The sequence below is a fragment of the Sebastes fasciatus genome, chromosome 9, assembly GCF_043250625.1.
Source record: "Sebastes fasciatus isolate fSebFas1 chromosome 9, fSebFas1.pri, whole genome shotgun sequence".
NCBI classification, from domain to species: domain Eukaryota; kingdom Metazoa; phylum Chordata; class Actinopteri; order Perciformes; family Sebastidae; genus Sebastes; species Sebastes fasciatus.
Window position 1 is genome coordinate 34,442,637 of NC_133803.1, and position 23,359 is coordinate 34,465,995.

Consider the following 23,359-nt stretch of genomic DNA (forward strand, 5'->3'; position numbering starts at 1 on the left):
AACAAAGTGACGTGAGCAGGGATCTTTTTTTTTTTCTGCAGCTGTGGACCGAGGAATTCTTCTACTGTTGAGGGTCACAGCGACTTCCTCCTATTGAAACGGTAGCAGCATGTAACACACACACACACACACACACATAAACAGAGCACTGTGAAAGCCCTGTGACCTCTTGCCTTCCTGTGGAGCCCAATGGAAACTAGTGACCAGTCCACAGCTGGACAACAGTGACTTCAACTTCACACTAACGGCTGTTGGAGAAACAACTGTGATGTTCAACTCTACTCACGTTATAATACATGTTTCAAAGTTACATTTAACAGTCACAAAATGAATCCTTTAACCTTTCCTTTGGTGCCACTACGAGGCCTAAATCCACACTTGTACATAAGAAATATCAAAAAGTGTTCAGTAACACACATAAACACTCAGACCGTTAAGGTAAACATGGACAGAGAGACAATGGCAATGCAAACACGCACACACATCGCCAGATTAGGGGATACTTGGAGGAAGTGATGGGTTGTTGCTAGGGAAACCAGAGGAAGGACTGGAGAGACCTGATTAAGGATTGGCTAGATGAGATTAAGTGTTTCTGTTGCAGTGGTTTTCCAGATGTGAGCAGGGAGGAAATCCTTTTATGGAAATGACGTTCGATGTAAGAATCTATCGTCATGTGTTGAAGATAGCAGACGGCCAGCTGACCGGCCTGTGACCGTAAATGTCACAACAATGAACTCACAGAGTGTTCAGGTCTGTGACACATTTCCTTTTGTACACAGCGCAACAATGAAGTGACCTCACTCGGAACATCAAAGTGTAATTTGAACCACCAAAGCTTTCAACTCAATTTTCCATTTTTTTTTGTCAGCTAGTGGCAGCGACGGAAAAGTTTGATAAAGTACCTCAAAAACTCAACTTGACTCACATGAAATCTGCTGTGGATATTCATTGTTTTAGAGATGACCAGGCCTTCCCTCCAGGTCCCCAAACTGGCCATTGTGTACACAACAAATGTCAAAAGGTTACCATGAAACTACTGAGTATATTTATGCTCCCCAGAGGATCAACACTTTCAATTTTGGACTGAATTCTTAAGCTGAAGTTATACATAGTGCATCCACGAGTATGCGTGGGTCCGCTAGGGCAGTGGTTCCCAACCTATTTCATTCGGGGACCATTTCGTAAATGGACAACCCCTGATCTAAGTGACATATTTTATGGATATTTCATATTATATTCAATGCATAACAATAACAATTACAGAACAACTGATAAACTGTACAATTAACCCAAATAGAGGATGCAGTAACTGCAGGACGTTTGTGTAAAACAAGTACATTTTGAGATGTTACTTTTAGGGACATTTAATACAATTTGTTTGTATTGTGTATTTTGTTTAATTGTTAACAATCATACATATTTAATAAGCTTCTTTTCTTTTTTTTTTTACATATTCAGTGTTTTCTTCACCCTGACGCTTGGCCATTGTTTTATCAGCTCTTTAGTTGTTTTAACTGCGTACTTTTCTAATGCAGGACGAGGCTGTTTAGCAGAGAGGGAAGGCTCTTTGAATAGAACTTGTGTTCAGGTCTACACTGTGACCTTATCCTGTTTACATCTTATACTGTATAATAATACAAACTTTACTTTTCTTCACAGAATGAGACACTGAGATATAAGCCAACCATAAAATAAACCAAGTCTGTATTTGTTGCCCCTTAAGATCAAGGTAGGTTGGGAACCAGTGCGCTAGGGCCTCGTCACCAGAGGGTGTATGCGAAGACTCCGTACGGACGTCCGCGTACTGCAAATTTGCGCAGCCACTGCAGTACAAGTGGTATTGTAGCAATCTATTGCACATGTGTGAAGCGCGTCCTCCAAGTGGACAACAGAACTACTACGCGGCATCCGTGGTGTCCGCAACTGTCCATGCACGCGTCCTAAGAAGCAGATTGCCATGGAAGCTGCACGCTCATTTATGGTACGTGTCCGGGCCGTTTTTTATCGTGAGGGGACGCGCTGCTTCCCAGCATTGAACGCTTGGTGGGCCGCCACTAGACACAACACACTAGGCATCTGATTGGACGAACGCTTTCCCTCCGTGGGCTGCTGCTCTCAGCTTTCAAACCGAAAACAACATGGAGGCTCGTTTGGAAACTTTCTTCTTTTATTTCATGAAAATAGTTCACTGAAATGTGTTTCTGAAAACATCTGAGGCGAGAAATAATCCGTACAGTTGATGAATCTGTCTTTATTTTGGATCGACAACGTTTATTTTAAAAGATTCTCGGGAGTTTGGAGAGGCGGCGAGTCGCGTCGGATGCTCGTGATTTACGTAAAGTAGACTAGACCTCAACTTTATGCAAATGAGGAACGACCATCCTGATGCTCCATCTCTCGAGTTGCGCTGCCACGCTACCAGAATGCATTGCACGGCTGCTTACATAGACAATGAATGGGAAGCGTGGAAGGGACGGATCCTGTAGACACGTACCATAATTTAGCCACAGCAGATATGACTGCTCATGGTAACTCAGATCCTCTTCTGTTTGGAGGAGAAACACTCATCATGAGGACGTTTCACTGGAAGACCTACCAGCTGATCACATCAAAGTTAGAATAAGTCAAAGCAAGGAGTGACTGAACAGACGGATTTGTGTTACAGTGAAAGAGATTTCTTTACTTGCATTCAGCTGGTGAAATAAGAATAAATTATATTTTTTGAAACAGTATTGTGAAACCCCCGAGGACCATCTAGGAGTATTTAGTGATTGTACCTGCATGTCAATTTGGATGAATATATGCATGTTTGTGTGAAAAGTGGTTAGTTGCAGCCGGCGGGAGAGCACTGAGCCGGAGACGCATTGCCTTCCTATTTGCATGTTATGTTCCAGTCGTTCTTATCTCTCCCTCCTCTGCTCTGTGTGCTTTTGTTGATTTGTGTGCATCAGACGCTTCAATAAATATTTTTTCGCTCTTTGCAAACACGCAACTTCCAATTTTCTTTCTGTTGTTTCTCTTTTCCGAGCCCCCTTTTTTTCCTCTAACACTTTCTGACACGGATTTGTTGATAGTTACCCTGAATAATAAGGTTCTGGTGGCATGTTAGCATGAGGTTGCGTGTGCACTAGCATATCTTTGTGTGTTTGGCAGGAGGCAACAAGGGCAGTAAGAGCAGAGTGGGGTTTTATGATGAAATTCAGAGGCAATTTGAAGTCTCCAATCATTGAACCAGAAAGTGAGAAAAATAGGGAAAGGGGGGAAAGAGAGAGAGGTGGGATGAGAGGAAAAAGGTGGGAAGAGAGAAAAGGAAGGAGGGTAAGAGGAAACAAGAGATTGCATGAAAGAGAGAAAGGTAGAGAGAATTAATGGCTTCATCATACAGTAAACTAAGAGACAACATGAAAGCATCGCCTCGGTCTATTTATCATAAAAAAACACTGTGTGTGTCTCTGATTGCACTGTTGCATCTCTCGCAAGCTTCTTCTGTGTGTTTATGTCTGTCAGTCTGTGTAATTACTCTCATTCCTCTCCACACAACAGCTCTATAGCTGCAGGTTTTTGCCAAGTTGACATTCAAGCGCTGGTGATAAACAACTCAGTCAGATTTGTTTGGCCCCCGCTCGGCATTCGGCGTGCTTCTAGGGAGGGCATTTTGAATCGCACGAAAAAAACACACCAATAAAGACGAAGAAAAAGGCACGCAGGGGAGAGACGACGGTCCTGGAGTCTGGGCACTAGTTAGCAGCGTTTGGCAAGGAGTGAGGAGAGGTTGCATCATCAGAGAGACGGAGAGAGGGGAGATCACCTGCTGAAAACATCAAAACAGTTTAACCTTGATGCTCTCCGTATCACAGCTGCAGAACCGCGTGTCAAAGGGAATCTCACAGTATGGTGACCTTGAAAATGAAATCATTTACATTTTTGAACTCATTTCAGAGACTAATCCAGAGGGACGTACAGTGATCCCAACAGCACAATACGCTTCCCAGACAGTCAAAACGAGAATATTCCTGTCTGTAGACGAATGATTAAAAAAGGTAATAAATAGTATGTGGTAGAAGGGAACACAAAGCACTCATAAATATAAAAGAAGACAAAGGAATGTTTGAAATATAGTGTGGATAATAAAAAACTAAAAACATACTTCATATATATTGTTTTCTGTATAAATGTGAAGTGTCACACAGACGTAGAATTCATCTAAAGATGCTCCATTTTCAAACCAAAAGAGAGGGAGGAATAACAAAAGGAAGCGTGCAGAGCATGTTTATTTCTCCCTCTTCTGCCTCAGGCGGTTTAAACTGAACACATTTTCTGTTGCACTGTGAGTTCATTTGAATTCACTCATTTGAAAATCGAGGGGCTCATTCTTTTCACCTTGTTTGCTGAGCGCTGCCCAAAATTCAAACAAATGGAGGGGGGGGGGATAAAAACGCCGGTTTCACGGTTTTTGCATTTTAATGCTCTATGCTGCAATGTGAGTTGGTTTTCTATTGCCTCATTTTGGAAGTCAAGCATCACTCCCTTTGCCTGTAAACAAAGTGTTGAGCTGCGCTGCTCACTGGTGCAGCCGTAAGATGCTGCAAGTGCCACGGAAAGAATGTTTAAACATCTATATATACATTATATATACATTTGATTAAAGCAATATGGTGATAGCAGAGGTATGGATGGTGAGGATTGGCATCTCACACTATTGTTAGTACTTGTGATTTATAAAACTATGACCACATTTCCCGTAAATCCTGAGGTGTTCTCACACAGACGTTTTTATCAGGTGAAACTCTGAAAGGGCACTGGATTTATTATGACAGCTGATATACTCCCATATTCCATTCCCTCCAATGAAAATTACTCATACAGTATATTATGCCTCCTGGTTTGCTTCTAAACTGTGTGGCCAGTTGGACATAAACACAAATAGTGGACAACAGACTTTATGATGAGAGGACCTGCACATAGAAATAGATTTTCAAGGCAAAATTTGACCCCTTCCTGATTTAAAAATGTTGTCACGTTTGTCATTCAATGTGTCTTGTTAACAGTTTTACAGACATCTCTTTTGTTAAAGTGCTGCTTTAACAAAGAGATGTCTGTAAAACTGTTCACACTAATCAATCGAACTGGACTTTGGGGACAAGTGTGCTCGGATCCGGTCCCGGGTCCCTAATGTGAAGGCACCTCAGTTAACTAAGAATTCTTCACGAACAGTGTTCCTCTGGATGAAAGCTTTGTGTTAGTTGGACCCATCCACCTCTCCTTCCGCCGCCCTTTGTGTCTCTTTTGCTCTTTAAACTACATCACCACAGCACTTACTTTGAGCTGCGGATGGTTTTACATTGTAGTTAATGGAAAACCCGGTGAATCTCATACCGGCGCTAAAGGGGGTCCTTGTGCAGCGTCTGTATCTGACGCCCTGGGAATGAGAACGAGCTGAATTAGCAACAAGACTGACTCGCTTTGTAAAATATAGCTTTCGCAGAAGAAAAAGAACAGTTCCCTCTTTTTGTTTTGTTGTTAGATTAGGCAGCACAGACTATTGAATAAATAAAATAAACCATCAAAAGCCCGTTCTTCTGAACCTCTCTCTTATATGTTCTCATGTCTCTGTCAGTTTCTATGTGTCTGGGAGTATCTTTGCATGTCTGTGTCTCTCTCTGTATGAACTGTGGTTTGGTACTAGTCTGTCTATCTGGTTCTGCCTCCGTCCATGTGTGTGTGTATACTGTGTGTGAGCGAGTCTCTCCAGTCCTGCTATTTTCTCCAACTTGATATGAATGAGGAGTGACTGTGTTAAAAGCATTAACATTTTCAAACCCCGAATCACTAATGGGGATGTTGTTGGGGAGGAGAGGCATTCGGCAGAGCGCTGCATTATTTAGCATCCACTAGTTAGCATCCTCAAAGAAACACACACAAGCACATGCACACGCACACACACACACAAACACACACACACTTGTAAATGTGTTTTTTTCACACTTTTTGATATATGAAATACCGAGATGAGAGCTAGGCAGAGCACATTAAACCACACAATCACAAAATGTCTCCATAATGAGGAAGAAATACACATACGCTCAGATTTCTTTTCACAACGTGCACACACACACACACACACACACACACACACACACACACACACACACACACACACACAGATATACTCTCTGGCTCAGACCTCAGATATACAAACACACCCAAAGACACACAGAGAGAGACACCCCGAGACATCTCGTCATTGATTCAACCTCTGATAGGTTTCGGCCACAGAGCGGAGGGAGTGATGAAAGACAGGAGCAATAAGAGACAGACAGGTGGGAGAGACAAGGGGAGACGGGGGAGTGAAACAAGACGAGGCAGCGGGGAGGAGAGCCACTTTCGGAAAATTTGTAGGTCGTTATCTCTGGATTTTAATAGGGGGTGTTTCATAGGAATCCTGTGTGCATGCATGTGACTAAAAGAGAACGTTTCCTCCTCCTCCTCCTCCTCCTCCTCCTCTCACCCACCTCTTTACTTCTTTACCTCCATATTTCTCTCCAATGTTCAACACTTACTCCTTTCTAATAAAGTCTTAAAGCTGCCTTTTAGACAGCATTTATCTGCCTGCTTTTGAGCCATGCTAGCGGCGTCGTCCACCACTTTGGTCCAGACTTAAATATCCAACACGTTCTCATCCCGACTCATCACATACCGCCCCTTGGCGTCTCTTTAGGATAAGGCGACTAAACCACAGTCAGGTTTAAGAAAGAACTACATGGTTGGGCTTAAAACTACTACGTTTGTACAGTGAAAATGACACTGAATGTTGTGGACACGGGACACGAATGTACAGCTGATTGTAACGTGAACAGCGGTCTCCTGGATGATGATGATGATGATGGATAGTCATCCAGCTAAAGCAATAGCTTGTTTCCAGACCTCTGAATCGATGCCCACTTCTCAAATTTTCACTCCAGAAAGTTTTTTATTCTGAAATATTTGCAGGACAGTGTTGTAGAACATGCAGTGACTTGCACGGTTCCATGAATGAATGAAGTACGGGTTTTTAATTGTGGATTATCACTATTATTTACAAATTACCACATGCTTATCAACCTTTTTCTGTCTAAAATAAATATAAATGACATTTATAATGAAATGAAATGACCATTATGAAAGGCAAACTCTATGTAGAAAGAAAGGGCTGACAGCAGCAGCAGAAACGCTGCTGGTGTGGATGCCACACGCGTGAGATACGCAACAGTTCAGCGAGGCAGTTGATGTTCCCTGTGTGGCCTGGGCTTTAGGAAACTGTCTGACGGACGACAACTCTTTGGGACTGACGGTACCAACGAGTCATGTGACAAAATAAGTCAACTCCTCTGTTAGTTTCACACGGGATGCCTCTAATGGTGAGGGGCGCTGCCCAGTCGGCGGTATTTGTCGAGTTTGGAGTGAGAATGGGCCGGATGTTGGTGGCTGATTTGACTCAGTACATGTTGTTTTGTATTCTACTAACCACATGATTTTATTTGAAGTAAAATCTGACGCATTCTGAGCGCTTTGCACTCTGAAAATGTTGTGAAAATTGAGTCATGGCGAACAAAGAGAAACGTCTCCCATGACCTCAGATTAAAATAATAATTAAAAAGAAAAACGTCATTTCAGTTTTTACCAGCTTAAATTGTTGCGACACACAGATCCGGAGAGATGGGACATTAACCCCTATACTGTGTGCACGTGTGTGTATGACTATATAATGCTTGCTTATATGTGTGTGTGTGTGTGTGTGTGCGTGTTGTGTAAATAGACAAAGATCCCTGAGGACAAATGATGAGGAGATGATATCTTGTGAAGTGTGCCCTTTAAAAATAGCAGGGTCGCTGTCAACATTACTCGGCTCTGGATGCGCTCTATGTTTCTGTGTGTGTGTGTGTGTGTGTGTGTGTGTACATTCCTGCATGCCACCATGATCTATGTGTGCACTGATGTGTTTGTATGTGTGTGTGTGTGTTTGTGTTCGTGAGCACAAGCCTTCCGCCGCGGCTTTTGTTTGCGTTTTCTGCATGTGTGTAGACAAGTAACAGCTATTAGGATCTGTCATCATGCATGACTGAGTTCTACATGACCTGTGTGTGTGTGTGTGTGTGTGTGTGTGTGCTCTAATAAACGTGTGTGTCCGCCGCAGAGAGAGGTATGAGGTGCATTTAAGCAGAGCTCCTATGACTGATGTACATGGTAATGTGGAATACCGCCTCAGGGTGACACAGACAGAGAAAGAGAGAGCGAGAGACAAAGATAGGGGGTTGGGGGGGTAATAAAATAAAAGAGGTAGATGATGAAACAAAGGAGCAGTATGAAACAAATAATATCAGCATTTACAGTATATAACATACATTTGCTCTGTAAGAAAGCCAGCTGTATCTCCAAAGACCCCACCCACCCTGGACATGTACTGTTTGCTCCCCTTCCCTCCGGAAGGAGATACAGGACAATTAAAACACACACCAACAGACTACGAAACAGCTTTTACCCACAGGCTGTCAAGTGTGTAGAACCCCCCCCCCCCCAAAGGCTGAGGACACTAGCTGCTGAACCATAATTTGCACTTTATGATGATGATCCACTTATTTATTGTTCTACTTGTGACTGAATGTTTTAATGTTTGTTTTTCACTGCAAAGAGCTGCTAAACTGTTTTTCGTTGTTTTCAATGACAATGACAATAAAGTATCTATCTATACATTTACCATTTCACTACTGCCAAATTAAAATCTAGTATCTTCGGCAACTAAGAAAACATGCATTTAGTTGCCACCTTTTAATTCAGGGTTCTTGTTTACTACATTTTGTGGATGCAGGAGATGATTTCGCCGCCACACGTCACTACTGACTGATGCATTCAACTACTCTGATATCATTTTCAGTCAGTTCTAAAGGCCTCACTATGCTTAAAGCAAAGCGCTTTTGGGACTTTTGGAGACTCTTGCAGTGTCTGAGAACCTCTTATCACTGACTACGCTTACATGCAAATATTCCACAATGACGCCGGGACACTCTGGGAACGTCAGGAGCGCATGGCGGCTGCGTGATTCACGCATCGGGTGTTCGCACCAGCTGCTTGTCTGCTGCGTTTTAGCTGCTTTCTTTGTACATAGAGTTTGTCTTTCATAATGCCCATTTAATTTCATTACACATCACTTATATTTATTTTAGACAGAGAAATGTTAAGAAACGTGTGGTATTTTGTAAATAATAGTAATAATCCACCATTAAAACACGGTACTATATTCATTCATGGAGCTCTCCAAGTCACTGCATGTTCTACAACACTGTCCTGCACATAGTTCAGAATAAAAGCCTCGTGTTAACAAATGAAGGAATTCTGTCCATAGAAAAAAAAACGCTGGAGGGCTTTTATTTTTAAATGAAAGCAGGAAGTGTTGATTTAAAAATAAGTCTTTACTTTTTTTCATCTCCGTAACATATTCTACAGATAGACATTGAAACTGTTGTAATGTTGCTGATATGATGTCAATATACTGTCAATAGATCACCTTCACTGTCTGTTGTTGCTGTGAACCGCGCGGCTCGCGGTAAAAATAGGCGAGATCTCGAATCTCACGCTGCTCCCGTGGGCCGTGTGGCCGCTCTAACCTGTCAACATGGATGCCGAAATAAAAAAACAACAGGTTCCGCCACGCCAAACTGTTTGTTGTGATAAAGCCGGGCGCCCACAGTTTGCCCGAGGCAGCCAGCAGTCTTCTGTACACCAGAGATCTTTCCCTCCTGTGGATGGAGCGTCCTGATGGGCCATAACATCTTAAAGGCATTTGGTTTATCTTTTGTCATTATTCAACCTCACCGAAAGAAGAAGAGTTTGATGTTAGCTGGTTTTTGACGCTCTGTTGTGTTTTGTGTCATTTTATCTGAGAATGAAATAAGGAAAAATACAATGGAGGTACAAAGGAACATCTGTATTGATGTCTATGGAGATCTCTGGCACATCTGTATCAGACTGATGTTGTAGCTGTTGGTTAGTCTCATTAGTTTGCTAACACTCCCCGCGGTGACTCTGTGACTCTGTACAACTCAGTCTCACTGCAGATTGAGATACAGTCACGAAGTGTAATCCATTTGATTCGTGTACATAGATATGAATTTCCCTTTTTTTCATGACGACTTTTAACAACGTATTTTTCATGTGTTTTTATTTCCGCTCCAGTCTTTCCAAAATAAAACTTCTTAGTTAGGCTGAGGAAAAGATAGAATAACACCGGAAGTGCCGTAACTTAAGTACGGAAATTAAGTTACAAAAGCTACTTAAAGGCAGGGTTGACGATGTTCTCCAGTATTCACTATCTGTTCTATTGGTTGAAATGGTCTTTACACCCCGACAGCGATCCATTACTGATGAACTCTGAAAAAGGACCGGAAAAGAGTCGTAACCTGTAGCTGCTGTAATCCTGTAAAAACGTCTACCGATCACTGCTTCGCGGTCCGCTTGGAAAGAACCAATCAGACGCCACCCTGCTCGTACTCTACCCTTGGCGTGCACCAGACTGAACTCAAAGCGCGTCGCCGCCGCACGTTTCCTGGAGAATGGAAAAGAAAGTTCAGCCCTGCAGTAGCACTGCCGCGGTTACTTGTCATGAGGTAGCGTTGTTGAGTTGAGGTCCTCTCTCCGCTCTGTGTCTGTGAAGTAGTTACGATGCGGCGGTGCTCGTCCATGTGTGTGCAAATTCGTGTCTATGTAAACGAATCAATACATCAAATTTTGTGACCATTTCAGGAACTGCTGTGCGACTGGGCTGCCTGAGCTAGGGTCAAAGGTTCCTGATCATTTTCCATCACCACAACTGGACCCATTGACAGAGAGATTGCTAACGCTAACTCAACCCCCTCCTGAGTATAATGTGGGACTAAATGTGACACTTAGTGGGAATCACTCGGAAAGAGGAACCTAATTATTCCAACTTGCTTGCTTTCATTTCCTGAGTGGAATACAAATGTACCAGTGTGATGTGTCCTCTAATCACAAGCATGATATTGGCTATTTCAATACATCTGCTCAAGTGTATATATATATATTGAATTGGTTATATATAATCCCAGTATGTTTGACCTAAATGCACAACAACAACTGCTGCGGATGAGGAAAGAAAACGCAGCTTTTCACTGGGATGAATGGAGCGTCTGATGCAACAACACACAGTGGGGAAGTCTGTAAAACCATTAAACCATTTTGATCACTGCGCTGAAATTCACTGACTGACATTTACATAAAGCTCTTCTAACAGCCTTTTATGTGATGGCGAGGCGATTAACAAATGTGTTACTGCGCGACTAATGAATCATGACTGAAAATACATGCTGAATTTATTCAGTGATTAGCTTGTGGACTAATAAGCATGGAAACATTGTTCTTAGGCATGTATGAGGTGGATGTAAGGCTCTGCTGTCTGCTCATGTAAGATTTTAGCAGAGTCTTGCATGTACGAAGTGGAAATCTGTGACAAAATAATTGTGAAATTCTGGATGAAATGAATGTTAAATGTTAAATGTTAACGGTTTCAAGGTGAAAACATTCACAAACCCATTTACACAACCAATTCCTTGTAATAAAACTTGAACCTTGGATTCATGGAGAAGAATCCAGGCAAGGCAAGTTTCTTCGTACAACACCTTTCAACAACATAGTTAAAGTATGAAATACTATAGAGGATAAAATACGCTAAAATAGAATGAAAGAGGAGAATGCAAATAATGCAATGAAAGATATGAATTTGTACCAAATTTGATTTAATAAAAGACGAGTTGGGAATAAGAACGAGGCGTTAAATCACACGTGAAATGCTTAAAATGCGTAGACGTGACACACAAAATGTCCTTATAAGTGGCGTGATATTTAAACGCCTTCATGAGATCACATTGTAATAACTGAAGTTTTTAGGAGCCTGTAGAAAATAGTGTAAAAATGTTGAAGATCTGATGCCATGCAGGTAAAACACCTTTAAATGACAAGGCTGCAGGAGGAGGATGTCAGCTGTTGCAAGCTTTCTTCCAAAGTTTGCTAATTCATAAGTTTGCAATAAGAACAGCTGCACTTAAGTTTTCAATCTCCTCATTTTATCTTTTTAAATGAAAAAAAATAGTTTCTACCTTCCTTTTGATTTGTGTAATTAAATTTTTTTATTTCCTTTTAATAACTTTGTGTGTTAAAGTTCATGTTCTCTTTTATATGTGAAATAGTGAGCTGACAGTAAACGTTAGCACGGCACTATGGACCAAATCATTCACCAAGGACACACGGAGGAACCACTTTTAAGGAACCACTTCACAGTTTTTCAACCTCATCTCGTGCTTTTATCACGTGATGACAAGCCTTTATATACTCCACTGCACTCGTCAATACTCTCTGTATGTCGTAGGCAGGCTCCGTTCACCACCCAAAAATCCTACACCTGATGATGCAAGCACCGGCCAAATGGCAGCAAGAAAGACTCACATCAGCCCCGAGACGTGTAATCGTTCTCTTTACCAGATAAGACGGCGAGATTTTGAAAAAGAGGGGAGCTAAAGTAAGATTTTAAAACCAGGAAAACTGCAGCTTTTCTTGCTTTTCCTCGTCCTCTGACTGCCTGATCAGATAAAGGAATACGGGTGGAGACATAAATGTATTGGTGTAGAACTGCAACACGGTCCTTTAATGTGTAGGTTGACGAGTGCTCCTATGTGATAATTAGGTATAATAATAATACCAACGCACCGGGTGGACAAAAGGTCAGATTTCACATCTGCAATCTGTTGCTCTATTGTGTGTGTGCTGCCTGCTGCTTGCAGATAACAATGTGTAATTGTTGGAGTCTAAACGTAACGCTGAGGAAAGAAAAACATGATCAGTATCAGTATGATTTGAAAATCAACACTGTGTTCTTCAAACCAGTCCACTTTCTGAATATGTTCCTGAGTCTATATATGCACGCGGTACGGTGCAATAAAACACAAGGTTTTCATCCAGGAGAAAGCGTGACAGTGACGTGTTGTGTGTCGCCGAGACGTGAATATTACACGCCTGCATGAAGGTGTTTTGTAGTGATGGAAGTCTAACTTCAGAGCTATGTTTACGTAGTATATAAAGTGAGACTTGTGGTGGAGAGGTGGGCAGGTCCAACAAACACTTTCAAACAGGAGACTCGTGTTTTGTTTTGCAAGTTACCGTAAGTTAGCGTAACGTTTATCTCGTGCTTTGTCGTGGCGGTTGTCACGTGTTTTCCGTACTGAAGTTACGTTGTTTCCGTACATGATTTACTTATTTTACCTACTTATTTTAAGCCCAACCATGACGTTTTCCATAACCTAACTAAGTGTTTTTTTTGCCTGATCCTAAATGAGTGGTTTTCTTATGGCGTTTAATTAATATCAAAACCCGTGAGCGCACAGAACAGTATCCGCGAGCAGAAAAGCATCCTCTCGAGGGAGCATTTCTGCTCGGCGTCTGTGAGTGCGGGGCTGTGATGAACGCTCGCTCGACCCTCTCTACGCGCTCGCAACTAACTCCACTCGCTCGCTCGTCGAGTTGACTTTTGAGACTTTGGAGGCAGGGATGGAACAGACAGTAGCAGAAATGCTCCCTCGCGAGGATGCTTTTCCGCTCGCGGATACTGTTTTGTGCGCGGGGTTTTGATACTAATTAAGCGCCATATTTTCTTGTCTGAAACTAAGTGAGTGACTTTGTTGCCCCCTGCTGGTACTGCACGTTCATACAGATGTGTAATATTCACGTCCGTGATAGCAAAACAGCTGTTCGCCGATCGTCTTATCGCCCGGCCCTACTCTGAATATTCTTTTAAAAATATAAATATAAAAGCACTGTAGGTGTTAATGATGAAAGCGACGTCTTTAGGCTGATGTGGCGCTGTTAAAAAAGATCTGGCATGTCAGACATTTGCCTCTCTCTCTCTGTCAGTCTCTCTCTCAGTCCTCCAGTCCTTGATGTTCCACTCCCAGTGGTCTTCTTCCAGTCAAACCACCAGTGGGGGGATATCATCCGTTTCCTTACATGTCATGAGCGGAGCGAGGATGCAATTTTTAGTGCCAAAGTGGGATTTTTTATTTTTTTTTAATTTTGAGGAAAGTAGGCCAAGAGCATGAGGATTTTTTGAAAAGACAGAATGACAGAGAGACACAGAGACACAGAGGGGGGAGAGCAAAAGAGAGAGACGTGTAAACAAGTTTCCATCATATTTGTGACGTTTTGTTTGTTTGTTTGTGGGACAACCATCATCTCTACACGACAGCCGACACGAGGACCAACTCTCTCTCTCTTTGTTATTTCCTCTCTTGTTCTTTTCCTCTACATGCATACATACATCACTGTCTCTGCCCAATTCACTTTGATCACATTTAACTCAGTTTAAAGGTGATTTAATGATCCATACTCAAAGTAACATGCACAATACAAATTACACATTATATAAGTACAGATACATAAACCACAGAGTATTAATTATGGTATAGTAAGTCAATAGTAGATTAGAATAACATCAAAAATACATTTTCAGACACTTTCCTTCAGGCTTTTTCTCTCTTCTCTCTCTGGTGTGTAACTGTCATCAGAAGTCACTCGTCTCTCCCTTATCTGTCTAAATTGACAGAAAAAGTTAGATGTTAGTTCTTTGTCAAAAAAAACAGGCGACTCTTAGAAAAGCAGGGTAATAAAAGATATCCAAATACTTTTTGGAATACAAGCTAACAGAGTTACCCAAGAAGGCTGACTGACTAGTAGATAAATGAGTTTGAAGACGGGGAAACAAAGCAGGTGAATTTGAGACGGGACGATGCTTGTCGTGTCCCGTTTCCTATCTCTCGTCAACATCTGTTTCTTTTAATAATTTTCCCCTTAACCTTCCAGGCTCACTGTGGAGTTTCAAGTCGCCAAATAAAATGTTGGCATCGTAACGTTTCTGCAAACCACGGATACGTTGAATCTCGACGCTAACTTTCATTGACTTAACGCCCACAGGTGTCGCTGTTAACAAGACATTTCTGATTCTTACAGTCCCTTTAACCGAAGAGCTGGCGGATCACAAAAAGGTCATATGAATCAGTTTTTTAAAAGGCCACAAGCTTTTTGTCCTTCAGTTTTAAGAACTTGTTGAAATAAAGTGCATTTTTGTAGAAGAGAGATACTCTACATACGGCACTGCTGCAATAAGGAGAAGAGGATTGAAAGTAAATGTTGATTTTTGTCATGTTGATGTTAGGCAGCGCTGCTCCCAGCTGTGAGGAAAATATTGTATGAAGAGGGGATCTGAAACTGCAAATAACAAGAGAGCGAGCAAACAGAGAGAGAGGGAGAAGAAAAGACAGAGAGAGAGAGAGAGAGGGATGGAAGTGAAAAAGAAAGACAGGACTGCTGTTGCCACAGGAGAGGTTTCATGTAAAAACACACAGCCGACTTTCCTGTCCAATTCGCCAAATTACTGACGACCAACTCCCCCCCCTCTGAAGAGAAGAGGAGGGGGGTGGCGAGATAGATGGAGTGTGTGTGCGTGTGTGTGCGCGTGTGTGTGCGTGTGTGTGTGCGTGTGTGTGTGTGTGGCGGGGCGTCCGACTCATCTCATTTACTGGCTTAGACGAGATCTCTCTGTCAGATACACTCACCCGCCGAAGTCAGCCCTCTGAAATATTTACTAGCCTCATGTGGGGAAATCTCTGAGGATTATCCCCAATAACCTGTTTAACTTAATCCTTATCTCACACACATGAATAATAAATCTCTCCCCACTCTCCCTCTCTCCCTCTCTCTCTCTCTCTCTCTGAGAAGGACTGAGGAAGTAACGCCTCTCTCACCTTACTCTCCATCACCCTCCCCTCCCTCTCTCCTCTCTCTCTCTCTCTCTCTCTCTCTCTCTCTCACACACACTCACTCCATCTGCTTCATGAACATGAGCCGGCTGCTTTCTCTGCCTCTCCGAGCGTCTTTGAGCTGTTCTGACATATGCACTCCCTCTCTCCGTCTCACTACCAATCCCATACCTCTCCCCATATCTCTGTTTGTCCCCCTCTCCAGGACAGGAAAAAGGAGCAGTAGCAGGGAGCCCCAGCGAAGAAGACTGACCACAATAACAGGAAGAGGAAGTGGGCAGTGACCTGTGTGAGAGGAGAGGGGACTGCGGTGGGACAGCTGTGGTTCAACACTTTTTTGGCTGCTGGATGTGAAAAACCACATCAGAGACGACGGGAGGAAAAAAAAGAGCCTCAAAACCTGTTGGACTTCTGAAGAAGAACCTCGACAACCTGAAGACATTTTTTGAATAAAAACTTTGAAGCTGGAGCGGCTACACCCTCCGGAAGAAGAGTGATATCTCAATAAGTGTTTGTCTTTGGAAATCAAACTCAATCAAGATACTTCATCACAGACTTTTATCTGCTCCACAGTCCAGAAAAAGGATTTGTACAGACACCGAGAGAGAAATCACTGCACCTGCTGCTCTCTTTCAACATCACAAAAACCTGACGCACACAAAAAGAAGAGAGACGAAGTGGAGGTGGTTTTACACGACCACCTGCCAGCCTCTAGTTTCTACCACAACCTGCCACATTATTAAACTATAACCCCAGTTTGAGTGAGCAAAGAGAGCACCTTGAAGGATTTGGGCTTCAATTTGCACCCAATTAAAGGTCTAATCAACAGATTCTACGTGGCTTGGATCATCTATCTGTGTGGTAAGTTTTCTTTTTCTATCTTAGAGAAATTTAAAGGTGAAATACTGATTGTGCAGGTGTGTTATGTGTGTGTGTGTGTGTATTATGCGTGCACCTATAACAAGTATGTGAGAGACAAATGTACATCCGAAGCTTTCCGGTTCAGCAAATAGGAGTCTGAATTACAATTTCCCTGTTGATTGAAAAGCAGCGTACAGCAGAGAATGTAACCCAGATCCTTTAAAAAAAAAACGCTCCAGGCTACTTCCCCAGTCACTCCAGGGGTGAAACGCTCATGAATACCGGTCAAAACTGTCTAGGAGAAGGTACCGAAATAACTTGAAATGATGGTTATGAGCCCTTTAAGGAAATGCTGTCGGCCACCGTCACTCTTCACATATGTTATGCCAATGACCTCGGACAGCTCGGCGTAGATTTGAATGCTGTAATTGAGCGCTGTTTTTCCCCCCAGAGGCTGGACTGTCATTCCATGAAGACAGACACGGCTGTGACCATTAAGACGATACAGGATGATCTGGACAGAGCAGGGGGGAAAATAAGAAACTAAATCCACCAGGAGGTCTTTAGCTGTTCATTTTGAAGAGTTACACATAGATAGCTGTCAACTTGATGACTATAAAGTATTGATGACGCCATTTAATATTTCCAAAGTGGCGAAGATCTTGTCAGCTGAGTGGTGTCATTTTGTCAGCTGAAGACTTGCCTGATATATATAATATGCCCCTCCTCAACAACATTTGAGAGGTTATTCAGATCATTTCTGATGCGGTGAAGTCGTCCTGGATCCCATGAGCTGTTTCTGTTATTTCGTCCACCCTGTGCATGTGAGAATAATAGCTCCTCTGTAGTGATTTTTATTCTTCGTTGGATCTGGATCCGTGGCCCCGAGTGACAAGAGGTGATTTGATTTGGTTGTTACGCAGAAAGCCTTTGATGCAACTAAACCCAGTGGTCTAATTCCTGGAGAGGGAACTATCAGTGAAAATCCTTTGGGTGCCATCTGGGTAGACTTCAACACACACACACACTCACACACACACATACACACACGCACACAAGATTCATGATTAGAGCCATTCATTCAGATATATGTCAGAGCGGTTGACAAGCTGTCCAGCTGTGGCGACGTTAGCTCAGCCGCCGAAGTCGCTGATTACAACTGAAAGACCCAGTTACCGCTTTATTTTCTGACCTGTATTCTGCAACTTTACATAATAAACCACACTTCACCTTGTGTAGGAACAAGTTTAAATTCTTTAATTTAACGTGCTTGTGAAGTCTTCCCTGATTGGTCCAACCCGGTCCCGCTGAATGGCGTATGAATGACACGGTATACGTCACTTTGCATGAAATAAGAGCGCCGTTCTTGCTTTTTGCACGTCATCTGTTCGTCATGACGGCGCAGTCGCACAGCAGTTCATGAAATAGTCACAAAATTTCGATTTTTTTCACGTGATGGTCTGCACAAAATCAATCTGTATGTAATCCAGGTGATTGTGAACCGTGTGGTAAAAAGCGGCGAACGCTGCGGAGGGAGGAGGAAAACACAGGACTATCGCCCAGGAGTCAAAGTTGATTTATTCGTCACGTAACTTCTGTTCTTAATGCTGCCTTCAAATGAAACTCGTGAGCTTGTGTTTCCAACACGGGAAGTCGTGTACACGGTGTGTTTGGAGTTCAAGTGGTTAAGTCGTGGCAATATTAACGGTACTGTTGGCGTCTAGAAGCCACAGAGGCTAACGAGCTAGCAAGAAGGTAACATAATGCAGGAAATGTAAAGGCATAATGACAGAAGAAAGAGATGAGGCCGTTGGGAATATCAACATTCTCCTCAGACATATTATATAATTACGAAGAAAAACAATATACGGCTAAAATTACAATATGTTAACTTATTATGCACCGAAAAAATAACTTCCATAACTTCCGGCATTTCTGTCAACATGAAAAAACACGTCACAAGTCGTGAACTCAGAAATTTCAGAAACTTTCCACTTCCGAGGTCATGAATACGACACGAGGGCGGCGTTCATATGGACCCAACTCGTAAACACGGTAAACACGACCCCATTTGAAGGCACCATAAGTTACAGCACTTCCGTAGTTACTTAAACCCAAACCGTGATCTTTTCCTAAACCTAACTATGTCGTTTTGTTGCCTAAACCTGACCAACCCGGTCTATTAGTTTTATTATGAAATGACTGAAGCGGAAACTGACATGGGCGTCACGTCAAGGGAAATGTGTGTCTTTGTACACAAATCAAATTTATAAAAATTCGTCACTATTTCATGATCTGCCTTGAGACTGTGTTCGCCATGAAGTCTGCACCGACTACGATGTAAATGCAGCCGCGTAAATATGCTACGCTCAGAGCTAGTGACCCACAATAAAAAGGTAGAGGGTCCAACAAACACAGGGCTTAAGTTACGTTAGGGATGTTTGTGACGTGTTTTCCATACTTCTGTTACGTTGCTTCCATATGTATGAGTTTGAAAGTTTACATACTCATTTTAAGCCCAACCATGATGTTTTTCCTAAACCTAAGTGAGTTTTGTTTTGTTGCCTCAACATAACTGCGTCCGTTTTGTTTTGCTGCATGGTGTAAAAATGACACGCGGAAAGGCTAAAATGCGTTTTCACGACGCACGTAATGATTGTAATGTTGTGTTATTTATACTAGGGGTGTATCGATTCTCAAAAACACAGAATCGATTTTTAATTCATAGTTTACATGCAAAGATTAACTCGATCAATGCTTTCTTTGATTTGCAAAGAAATGCATCTTCTCAGTGTATGTTCCCTCTCAGAGTAGTGCTATGTTGTTGGATGTTAGAGTCGCTGTGATAAATGCAAATCCCACTGTTGTGATTGCTCCACCTCGGTTCAACACGGAGGACGTGTGGCTTTCAAATGGACAGATTGGACACATTGAGAAAAAAGATTTTCACCACCTGCAGTTGTGATGTTTGAAATAAAAAAGAAATAATCAGCATTTAAATAAGAACATGAATTATATGATAGTTCACGTTCAGATCATTCAGACGGGAAACATCTTAATCCCTCATATTTGGGCTCCTTGAACATTTCCACTGATGCTCCGAGGTGCCCGAGTTGGAAAATGTTGCCTTCGGCGGAGACGGGGGGCTGACAGCTGAGCCAGAACCGACGAGGATAACACGGCTAGGCTTTAAATTATTTTCAGATGGTCTGTTGGTCATTACTGTCAGATTTAAAGCCGCCCCACATCATTCATAACAGGCTCGCTGGAATAAAAATCACATTTGTCTGATTGTGAAAGAAAATAGAATTAAGTGGAAGAACACCAATCAGAGCATGAATGAATAAACTCTGTGACATGACAGTGTTACTGAGGACACAGTGTGTGTGTGTGTGTGTGTGTGTGTGTGTGTTTGTGCGTGTGTGTGTGTGTGTGTGTGTGTGTGTGGTAGCGGTTCCTGGTGTGACTCGCTGGCAGACAGATTGTTAGAAGCTGCTCTGTGATTAAACCTGTTTTAATCTCAACAACACACACACACACACACACACACACACACACGCACACACACACACACACACACACACACACACTGCAGCGTTCAGCCGTCGAACATCACAGATTTGAGGCGGCAGAATCACTTCCTGTGCTACATACACACAAATAAACAAACCCCCTGATTTTCAGGGTGGTAAAAGTAGACTCAAAGACGTCCTCTGGAGATTTATACAGTATGTAACCAGACTTTTCTATACCGGCGCTCCTCTCTGGAGCTCGTATGGCTGATATGCTCATAATAAATAGACATGATTTAGTTCTTCTCTGAGCCTTGTTATCGTAGCAGCCGGCCCAAAATTGGTCAAATCTGACCTCTGACTGGCTCTACAGAACAGGTTCTTCCTCTGGGGAGTATGAGCAAATGCCAGCCTGTTCCATTATGCAGCAGACTATCTGGTGTGCAAAGTACAAACGTTCATATTCAGTAAGGGTGGAGCCAGAAGAGGAAAAGGTCATGTGATCGTCAAAGTCAACAGGGTTCATCCTCTGGGGATCATGAGTAGCCTTAGTAGGTATCTCCTTTAAAAATGTTGATATTTTGGTGGCACATTTGCCTTGATTGTCTTGAATGGAAAAGGTTCATCCTCTGGGGAGCATGAAGGAGCTCAATATATTACATGATTATCTGCACAGGTTTTGATATTTCTTTTGGACGTTGTGGCCTCAGCATGCTGATAGAGCTCAGGGGGATCTTTAGGAATCATCATCTAATCCAGAGGTCAGCAACCTGCGTCTCTTCAGCTCCTCTCCAGCGGCTCCCTGGGGATTTATAAAAATGGAAATGAATAACTGTTTTTAAGTTTATATTTGTTGTAGGTCTTTGGTACGATGGTACGATGGAGTATTAGGGCCACATTGAGGAAGTCATATGTAAAGACAAATGTAAAGTGATAATTTGAAGAGAGAAAAAAAGTCGTAGTATTATGAGAATAAAGTCATAATATTATAAAGTAGTAATTTTACGTGTTTTTTTTCTCGTTAAGTTCTGACTTTATTCTGGAAATCTCAGATGTTTTTTCCCTCAATGTGGCCCTAATACTCCGTAGTACATTGTCTCTTTGGCCCTCACTGCGTGAGACTTATATACTATATACTTAGACTATAAACTGTGTTGTTTTGCGGCTCCAGACAGATCATTATAGATATTTTTCTTTGCCTAAAATGTCTCTTTTGATAGTAAAGGTTGCTGACCCCTGATCTAAGGCAATCCAGTCTCACGAGAAGGCGTATATATAAATGATGTAAATACCACAACATCAGACAGTCATTCTGCGTGTCATGAGAACACATTTTAGCTTTTTCCGCGTCTAATTTGTACGCCACGCAACTAAACTACTGTAACGTCCGGGTTCAGGCAACAAAATCACCTATTTAGGTTAAGGAAAAACATCATGGTCCATACATCATGGTGTGGCTTAAAATAAGTACGTAAACTAAGGAAAACATATACAGAAAGAACGTAACACGACCAGGGAAAACATGTCACAGAGTTCACAAACCAATCGGTGAAGTCACGGTGACGACGTCCACTTCTTATATAGAGTCTGTATGTTACTCAAGTTTATGTGTGGATGCTGTTCACCAGCGTCCAATGTATGATTAACAGATGGACAAAAGACATCCTTTGTCTCTGCTCAGATTTCATCATGGAGCTCAGAGCTCGGGAGTATTTCTGTTCATGAACTTCAACGACCCTTCAGCGACCGCCAGAATTATGAAGTCTCGTCGACTCGTTTCTCTGCTTTTAGCCTTTGGTTGAATTAAACTAGGTCAGACCTGTCTGCCAGTCACAAAAACATCCCGGAGAATGACAACTGTATCTCCGCGTCTTGTCTGTTTTCTGCTCCTCCGTCACACTTACGCACACTCCCTAGCCTGCGGACAATGTACAGATGTAATTACAGATATTCCTGGATGTTATTTACTCTTCATACCTCTGAAAGATGCCTTTGATAAATGATGCCATAAATAACTTTTGAGTAATCCTGAAGTGAAGTTTGAATGCATGACACTTGAGAGGAGTTGAGAGGAAAATGAAAAAAGGTAATTATCATAAGATTAACAACAAATAGCATAAATACAAATGACAATTGTATGAACAAAGATCTAAACTTTAAACACATCTTCTTGATCATACTCGAGACTCCTGTCGCTTCCTATCCATCAGTCTATACTCTCTACGGAAGTAACAGTTTACAAGTAATCTGGAGCTTAATTGCGAGTTGTTAAATTGGTGTTTATCCTCCAACAGCATCTCTAAGGTGCTAAATAAGGTGAGGAAGTGAGAGTGACGGGGATGGAAAAAAACAGAGAGGTGAAGAAGGAAAGGTGCAAAAAGGAATAAAGGTAGAATGATAGACAGGGAACAGAAATAGACTGTGTGAAAAAAAACAAGATGCAGTTTTCACCTTGAGAGATTCAACCGGAGAGATTTAAAGAACGTCAAAGTGAGACAGCAGACGAGAGAGAGCGAGAGAGAGAGAGAGAGAAAGAGAGAGAGAGAGAGAGAGAGAGAGAGAGAGAGACGGACGTGAAGTCAGCAGGGAATACCAGGAAGGGTGTGTCCACTCACTAATGATGACCCTTCATTAACGGACCCCGCGGCATTTCCCAGAAGGCATTGTGTTTACGCTTCCTGCTGCTGATAAAAGAGAAGGAGTAATACGCTGCTCTCTGACGAAGGAAACGCCGTTTTTAAAAAATGCCCCTTTTAGGGAAAATGCCCCCAACGGATTTGTCATCACAGGAATAACTTTGTGTGTGTGTAAGTGTGTAATCATAGGATGTTGTTGTGTGTGTGTGTGAGTAAGATGTTAGTCTGGCTGGAGTCTGAGTCAAGCTCTATTTCAACTGTTCTTTGTGTGATGACATAATGAGGGTGCTCTTTGGTAGAGAACACAGAAGTTCACAAAAGAACGAAGGTCTTCTAGCAAAAAGTTAAAAAGCCTTTAATCAGACGGCTATTACGGTTACAACCATAATTTATCTTTTTCATCTGGAGAGCCTCTTCTGTGCACAGACTTTGAAATATTGCTGTCAAAGTTGTTTCTCTTTGACTCGGCACTGATCTACCGTGGACACGGATCTCT

At 42.3% G+C, this 23,359-nt stretch overlaps 1 protein-coding gene across 1 annotated transcript in view; it reads left to right on the forward strand.

Annotated features, from left to right (window-relative positions):
• The first annotated feature begins 15,914 nt into the window (after positions 1 to 15,914).
• cdh5 (cadherin 5) overlaps positions 15,915 to 23,359 on the forward strand; it is a 40,134-nt gene continuing 32,689 nt past the window's right edge. The window contains exon 1 of the mRNA XM_074647391.1: positions 15,915 to 16,715. The gene's annotated coding sequence lies outside the window, so the exon portion shown is untranslated. The remainder of the gene's footprint in view (positions 16,716 to 23,359) is intronic.